The 8,350-nt window shown below is 48.0% G+C and overlaps 1 long non-coding RNA gene across 1 annotated transcript; it reads left to right on the top strand.

The window, feature by feature from the left end:
* The first annotated feature begins 572 nt into the window (after nt 1-572).
* On the top strand, nt 573-825 carry LOC119706576. The gene is made up of 2 exons (XR_005258573.1): nt 573-611; nt 722-825. It is a non-coding gene; the product is annotated as an uncharacterized LOC119706576 (long non-coding RNA).
* Nucleotides 826-8,350: the final 7,525 nt, after the last annotated feature.

Here is an 8,350-nt window from a genome sequence, read left to right as displayed (position 1 = left end):
GAATGAAAATGCAGATTTGATGAGTTCCTCACCCTTGCTGATGGGACCTTTCCTGGATTTGAGAGGATCAGCAAGTTGCTTTCCAAAACACATGAGGAAGAGAAGGAGTTTTTGTTAAAAAAAAATGAAGAAAAATGAAAGCTTTGCTGTAGCTTTCTTTGTACGTTTTGTTTGTTTCTCTCTTCGGTTGTTCATGTTTTTGTTTTTTACCTTGAGTACTTCCTGCAGTATTAGAGACTTGCATGTCAAGTCTTCAGCTGTCTTGTGAAAAGTGAGTTTTTTAAACTGCCTTTTTTTTTTTTTTAATAAGCCAAGGATCCTGAGCATGAAGTCTGTGCACAGACGCTGTGCAGAGCAGGTGCTCAGGGGCCCATCAATGCTCAACATCTATTCCCTGGCCATTTGCCACCGTGGGGGCTGTGCACAGGAACCCTGGGGTCCCCCTGGGCCAGGTTTGGGGGTCTGTGATGCTCCAGCCCTTGCCTTGGAGCATCTTAGCCTGTGATTCTCACCCCAGTTCTCTGCTTACAGACAAGGGGTCTCTTGTGTACAGAGCTGGCCTGAGCTGAAGAATTCCAGGCTCCTACAGCAGCGTCACAGCACAGAACGAGGTGGGTTGGGGAGTTTTGCAGAGACTGAGGCAGCAAAGCCACGGGGATCTGCTGTTCCTTGGCTTCAGGATCCTAATTCTGGCTCTGTTCTCCTACACCTTCGATTACAGCTCCCATAAAGCAGCTGAACAACCTGCTGTGCAACCTTCCTCCACAGGGATTCATGGGCATATTTTGAAAACCTCTCTACTCCAAGCCCCCACAGAAAAAAAAAAAAAAAAGAAAAAAAGAAAATCGAACCAAACGTACTTTGGAATAAGGTACTGGAGCAGATGACTTGGAAATGGCTCTTGCAAAGCACTGGTGTTGGATGCAGGCATTTGTCCCCTGATTCTGTGGACTTGAAAGCAAGTAAGCACAGTCATTGTGGGAGCCGGTCTTCTTTCCTTCTTACAGAGATAAAAGCAAGGAGCAGGCTGGATTTTTGTGGGAGAGAGAGCTTTTTGAGAAATGCCCTCCTTGAAACCTCTTAAGGAAATAAAACAAACATCTACAGCTGGGAAAACTAAAAAAGCTGTCCCTCCCACAGCCTGGGACAGTCACTGCAAAGCAGGGATTTGTTCTGTGTGCTGGGACATGAGGGGTGCAGTGTCCCTGTGGATCCTGACTGGGGGAGGGAAGTAGGGAATTGCACAGAAGGGTGGGCCACAGCATTTGCTGCAGGGCTTTTGGTGGGTGCTGAGAGTGGGGAAAGTAGAGGAGGGTAAAATGAGCATCTGGGGGCTCAGTAATAAATTGAGAAAAAGTCTCACCGTCTCCCTGGGGGGATTTTAAATGGGGTCTGTTTGTGTGAAGACACAGGGGGGGTTTGCAGAGAGAAGGATGTTTGTCCAGCTGGGATAACAGTGCTTTTGGGCAGGGATTCAGTCACATCTAGAACTAGCACAGGATAAAATTCTTTCTGCAGCAGCAGAGCTGTGACCACTGGGGCTATTTCACTTTCTAGAGGAAAGCTGAATTGTTCCTTTGGGGATCGGGGAAGAAACATTCCTTGAAATATGACCAAACTCTTGGCACGTTCTCTGCTGGTGACAGCACTGCAGAATGCAGTGGAGATGAGCTCTCCTTATTCCCAGTTTCCCTTCCCAGCCAGGGATTCCCAAGGACTCTTGGATGATGGTGGTTCTTGAGGATGTCAGAGTCATGTGCAGCTCACTGAAAGCTGGCGTCAGTGCCTGGAAGAGATGGGCTCTATTTGGAAATGCAGCAAGGGTTCTCCATGCTTCCTGGAAGCTGGGCTGGGAGGATGTGATTCCTGGCTTCTCCAGGAGGTGCAGAGCTCCCTCCTAACCCTCTGCACCCCAAGCCCAGCCTGTGCCAGGGAAATGAGTGTGCAGGTTCTGACTGTGAAGTTCAGGCAGCCTCCTTCTGGCAGCCTCTGCCTGGATTTGGCAGGCAGGGGGACTTTGTGACATTTATTTCTTGTCTCTGGGAGTGTGGAGGAGTCTCAGATGTCCTGACCTTGTGCCATGCCTGCTGTGACACTGAGAAAGTGGCTTGTGCTCTGCTAGTCTGGAGCAAAGAACACTTCCTCCTGCATTTCACACCAAACTGATGGGAGCACGATGAGAGAATTGCTCTGGTGACTTCAGGTGGAACAAACCCACAAAGCAAATTGAGCAAGTCAAGACACAGAAAGGCTGAAGCTTTTTAAAGGGAAAAAGGAGCCCTGGGTATGCTGTGAGCCACATGCTGGCTCCTGAGGGTCTGGGCTTGTGCTGTCAGGAAACACAAAGGTGCCAAGGCCTTGCTTGCTTGTTTTGGGGTTTTTTGAGCCAGGTTCATATATCCTGAGAAAGCAGAGTGTTGCATGCTATGGGCCAGATGCTGGTGGCACAAGCTGGGAGGTGAATGGCTCTTGAATATGACTGGTATTGAAAATCACATTTGAAAGCCCCTGTGGAGCTCTTCAGAAAAAAAAAATCAGAATAATTTAACTTGGCTCCCAAATGAGAATGCCACTGACAAGTCCCTCCAGTCTGGCCGGGCCTGTGGTGAGGGTGAGTTCTTGGGGGGAGACTCTTGCCTGCCCCTTGACAGCACCCTCTGCTCCTCTCCAGCTGCTGTGGGTGCTCCAGTTGCAGCCCTGGGTGACCCCCAGGCCTTTCTGCTGCTCTTCAGTGGCCCCTGGGCTCCCCCACGGAAGAAACTGCTGGTGTGGAAGGAGAGGCTCTTCCTCTGGGTGTCCCCTGGCTGGTGTGCAGAGGTGCAATCCTCTCCCACTTCATCCCTGGGTGTCCCCTGGCTGGTGTGCAGAGGTGCAATCCTCTCTCACTTCATCCCTGCAGCAGCTGAGCCCATGTTTCCCTCTCAAAGATCTCCATTCTCTTGCCTCCAGAGCTGCTTCTCTCAGCTTTTTGCCCCTGCTGCACAGAGGAAAGTGCTGGTCTCTGATTGCTGCTTTGTGAGGTTCTGGATGGGCATTTTGGGCCTTTCTGCCTTGATTTTCTGGGACTCTCAGCCTGTCTGCCTTAAGGAAGCTGTCAGAGCTTTAGAAATGGCTCTTCACCTGATTTCCTGCACAGCACACAGACAACAAAGCCTGCCTGCTCCAGCTTCCCCACTCAGCCTTTCAGGGAAGGTTGGAGAGATTTGTCAGGGCGTCCTGTTGTGGAGAATTTGGGGTTTTAATTGCACCATCTGTTTTTCCTCTCAGCTAATGTTTGCTTGAAGAGTCTCCAAATGTGCACAAAGCTGAACAGCACGAGTCAGGGCTGCAAGAACTGGGTTTAGGATTATCCCGTTGTTCCACCTTCTTGGATGGGAGCTCATGAAGTGCTGTGCACAGACAGCGAGAGTGCTCAGAGTGCTGCCTCATGTGCAGAGCACGTTGAGGAGCCACCTGAAGCATTTAGAAACAGAGCAGGCATGAGAATGGTGCTGTGATGGAGCTGGAGCACTTTCTAGTACTAGCTCTGGGATGTCCAGGTGTGTTTGGTGTGAAAATGGCAGGAAATGTTGCATTTTCGAAATTCTTGGGACATCCTTGAAAAGAAAATCCTGAACACTTTTGGTTGACTCAAAAGAACTACTGGGGTGGTTGTCTTGTTGTCTAACATTATGTATTTTAATCTAGATCTAAACTAAATACTTTGTTTTATAGAATTGGTGAAATATATGGCAAAATAACCTTGAAATAGATAACCAATGGCAACAATTTTTTTTTGGCAACAAATTTCTGAAGAAGAAAATCAGAAATTTCAGGAAAAGTCATCAAAACTGAAGTATTTCTGTAGAAAAATCTGTCCCAAAAAGCAGCTTTTCCTGTGGAAATCTGCACAGCTGGGGGAGCTCCTGGGAAGGGGTGTGTGAAGCAGGCAGAAGGAGGTGCTTTCACTGACAAATGTCAACTGAACTGACACAAATCCCAGCCCTAGATTTTGCTCTTTTTGGAGATTTGGGGTAGTTTTGTGTGTGCATCCAGGAGACTGGAAAGAGCCAGAGAGCTGCAGCAGCCAAGCACCCCGGGCTGGATGAATTTTCAACCATTGTTTAAATGTCAGTTTGTCAAAATCCTTTGGGACGTTTTGTTTGTAGATCAGATCTACAAATACAGGAAGGCTGGGAGCCTCCAGAGCTGCTCTCAGCAGGGCCTGGTGCTACAGGTGATGTGTGTTTTGCCTGACACCAGCCAAGCCTGACTGATTATTTGGAGGAGAATTGGATGGCAGTGCAGAGACACTGTTATTAAACTGGACACCTGTGGATCCTTCTCAGTGTGCCTGTGTGCTACAAGCCCACACAGGTCTCCACAGTGTCTGATGCCAGCAGGAAATGTTGGTGTCACACTTTGGACTCGCACAGCATAATTATCATCTCACCCCTTCCTCTTACCTCAGTGTGATTTGCTGCCAGTGTTGCATTAGCAAAAAGGAGGAGGGAAAAAAGTCATTTTTCCAGTGTACATACAGTAATAGAGATGTTTGTATGGCAGTTGTGAGTGGCGTAATCTTGGTTGTTAGACAGCTTTAAGTGGGATTTGAAACAGGCAAAGATGCCAAAATAAATAGCAACGAGATAGATGGACTATTAGGCACAGCTTGTTTGAATTGCTCAGTTCAGGAAGAATTTACCTGGTTTGTGATGCACTGGCAGTACTAAATGAGAGGAAAAAAGGGGTATCGCCCTGGTGGGTTATGCCACCAAGGAATGAGCCAGCGCCACATTTCAAATGTTGCACCAGACAAAACTTCTGAAGCAGCTGTGTCTGCTCAGTGCCTCCTTGGCTGTTGGGCTTGGGCTTCACCCTCTTCCCCACGGAGAGAAGGTTTGGCACTGTGCTCTGAGCCTGGAGTCCAGCCAGGCGCTCATTTGCCCATCCCTGGAGAAACACAATCCCAAGGGCTGCTCATGACACTTTTATCTTTGCTTGGTTGATCTTGATGTTTTTCTAGAGCAGGACCTTTGTCCTGATTTTTCAGTCATTGAAATCCACAGCTGGCGTAGTTATCCATTCACCCTCCAGTCCCAGCCTGGGCTGCCACAGTCCCAGTCTCACAGGGGACCTGCTCATTCCCAGACTGGTGTTTAGCACTTGGGCCACTGGAGCTGAGATGCCTTTCACACCTTCCAGATAAACCATGCAGGCAGCTTTTATCAACAGCATCACATTTCTCACTTGAAGTCCCGGCGTGAACCCTGGTGAGAGGACATGTGGCCACTGGGAGAGGGGCCACAGCAAAGCAGGCACTCAGAGGCAGGTGATGCGTGGGAGGACACGTGTCCTGCCAGTGCAGAGCGATATTTTGTATTCCAAGCTTGTATTCCTTTTGTATTCCAAAAGTGGCCCATCTTTATGCCTCTTCTGGAAACAGAAGCCTCTTTCCTATCTCCAGCAATGACCTCTGCACATGTGACATTCAACAGAGAAAACCATAATTGCATCAACTAATGATTTCCAGAACAAGAGCTTTCCCAAGGCTATGTAAAAATGGCTGGTGTTTGTCAGCACCGGGTACACAAAGAAAACAGAAGGATCAGGGCCAGCTGGTTTACATATTTTTAAGTCAATCTGCTGCTGGTAAAGCTCTAATTGACCAACCTCTGACTTGGGAGTCCTGGTGGCATGAGGCAGGCGCCTCTTTACAGCCATTGCTTGCCTCAACTTCCACCCGTCGACTGGAGGGGTTTTCTCTCATCCTCTTTTTTATTTCCAGTTTTATTCCTGCCCATGTAATTACTTGTCCACTTAATTCCTAAAGAGAAAAGAAGCAAACTCAAGCAACTTGGCTGAAAAGACAGATGAAGAGCTGCTTCTATACAGGAGACCATTAGGAATTAATTTCTGACAGTCTTGGCTTGGTGCAGTCCAGACTTCATTAGAGCATTTGCAAAACTCCTCCTGGCAGTCAGGCACGCAGCAGAATAATTTGTATCTCCCTATAGATTTTACTGGGATCTGCCTCTGGCTTTGGTTGGTCTCATTTAGGAATGTTTGTGTTGTTTGCTGCTGCACAGAGGGGACTCTTTGTACTCTCTTTTGCATAACAAAGCTGTGTGTGCATTCAGCAGGGCACACAGAAGCCCACTGGCTGAGGAGGTGATGTGTCCTTGCCCTGGTTTGTAGAATAGATGGAGAAGCAGAGTGAGAAGATGACAGAACACTGCTCATGGCCATGAAAAGATCTCGGCTTGGTGCTTGTGTCTCTAGTGTAAAGAAAAAGGTCTTGGTCACAGAGTTGAATGGATGGAGCTGGGCATGCACCCATCCTTACCTAAAACAGGCTGTGCACCCTCCCCCTGGACATGCACACCTGCCTTGTGTGGGTGGTGTGGTGCTGCAGCTTCTGAAGGACACAGAGTTATTTGGGGTTTTCAAATCTTGATCAGCCAAATCACTAAAAAAGCTCTGCAGTGCCTTTGGAGGGGTGGCAACTACCTGCAGGAAAACTCATTCTAGCTTTGCTAAATATAACAAAAAATACCCAGAGCACAACATGTGGCATGGGATGGAGAGGGTGGACAACCTATCTGAAATGTGAATTTTGGTCTGGGTGCAAGCTGTGGTGTTAACCCCCTCAGACACCTGTGTGGCATCAGACATGGCATTAGTGTCACTTATGTGCACATAATGATGTGTAGCAACTTCTTTCAAGTAGTTTGAGGCAATGAAATGACTGTAATTAGGCTGCCATATATGACATAAAGATAAAAACAGTCCCCCAAACATGGAACACATTAAGCCAGAACCTTAAACTTTAGAAAAGTTTAAAGAACTTAAACATTTTTTTAATGTGTTTAATGGAAACCAGAGGCCTAGTAGCAGTGTCCCTTGCCGTGTGTGGTGTGACTTCCCCAAGTCCCACAGTTGACTCGCAGGGCTGATGGGGCTCCAGCTGTCCCCTCCTGTTGTTCCCTCCCTCTGTAGCGATGCTGCAGCAGCCACACATCCCTGTGGGAAGCTGGCCCTGCTAAAAAAGTCAGACAACTCTTGTTGAGAATTTTTTTTGTAGAGGAAGAAAAGAAAGGAAGCCACCAAGAAGCAGGACAGTGCCTGTGGGGTGGTGTGGGAGCCACAGAGCGAAGGAAGCCAGAGGCTCTTGCAGCAGCAAAGCCCAGCTGGCTGCACTCCCTCCCGTGGAGCTCCACAGGAGCTCTGATCCACGTGTGGCAGCCAGCCCAGGCTTTGGCAAGCCAGGACTGCTGTGCTGGGTTTATTAGCAGGTTCCCATAGCACTGCCCTCCCCAGGCATCCTCTCCTCCCCTGCACATGCTGACCTTCCGGAGCGCTGGGAGAGGCTGCTGGGTATTTATGAGGAGTTCCATTCCTATTCCAGCTCCCAGGCTCCCAGTGCAAACACCAACGTGAATCTCTCAGTAAACAGGCAGGCACTGGAGGGGAGGGAAGGATTAAAAACTCCGAATAATGACTGAAATGTCAGACATTTATTATTAAGTCGGTCCCGATGTTGACAGCTGAACATTCAATATTAAAAGCATCCTTGATCATAAAAGCCAAAGGCAAACCTGATTCTTAAATATCCCAGTTGTTCTTTTTTGACCTAGTTTTTGATGTCTTAAGGAGGAAATAAAATTTTGGAAAATATTTACAGACATGAGAAATGCAGGATTTCATCACGGCGGGTGACTTCACGGATCTGCCTGGGGCAAGGACAGCAATTAAAGAGCAGGAGGGCAAACGAGTCTCACATTTCCCTCTGCAGAGGTATTGTCACTCTGGGAAGCCGGAATGTGCATGTTAGGGCTGGAAGAGCAAGAACCACCAAGTCTCAGCGTGAGGCTCAGAGGGGCTCCGGTGGCTTTCAGGATGTTAAAGGAGCGGTTATGAGCGAGGCTGAGGTTTGACAGGCTTTGCCAGGAGCTAGAAAGGTGAAGTGATCAGTGTTGTGTTGTGTGTCAGTGAAGCAGAAATGCCAAAGAACTGCTCTGAATAATGCATGGTCTTTGTGGGTCGAAGGCTCTCTCAGGAAGGCTGGTGGAAAAGGCTTGATGGAATTTACCCCAAGCATCAGATTTTGGGTTTGGGTTAGGGTAAGAATAGAAGGCAGCAGTAGGAACAGGGAGAAGGAGAGAACATCTGACCTAGCAGGAGATGGATGGGAGGGAGAAAATTTTTTACTGAAGATTGAGGCAAAACAGGGTAAGTGTGAAACTCTTGCAATATGCAAAAAGCTACTGAAAAAAGGAAGAAAATGTTTTTGTTTTCCTTCTGTGTATTTCTTGGTTAGGAGAAGATGTCACGAGCCAAAACCAGAAAGACACAGATGCTGGGAAACAGT

Source organism: Motacilla alba, chromosome 13, assembly GCF_015832195.1.
Source record: "Motacilla alba alba isolate MOTALB_02 chromosome 13, Motacilla_alba_V1.0_pri, whole genome shotgun sequence".
Lineage (NCBI taxonomy): Eukaryota > Metazoa > Chordata > Aves > Passeriformes > Motacillidae > Motacilla > Motacilla alba.
This window is presented reverse-complemented; position numbering and strand designations above follow the sequence as displayed.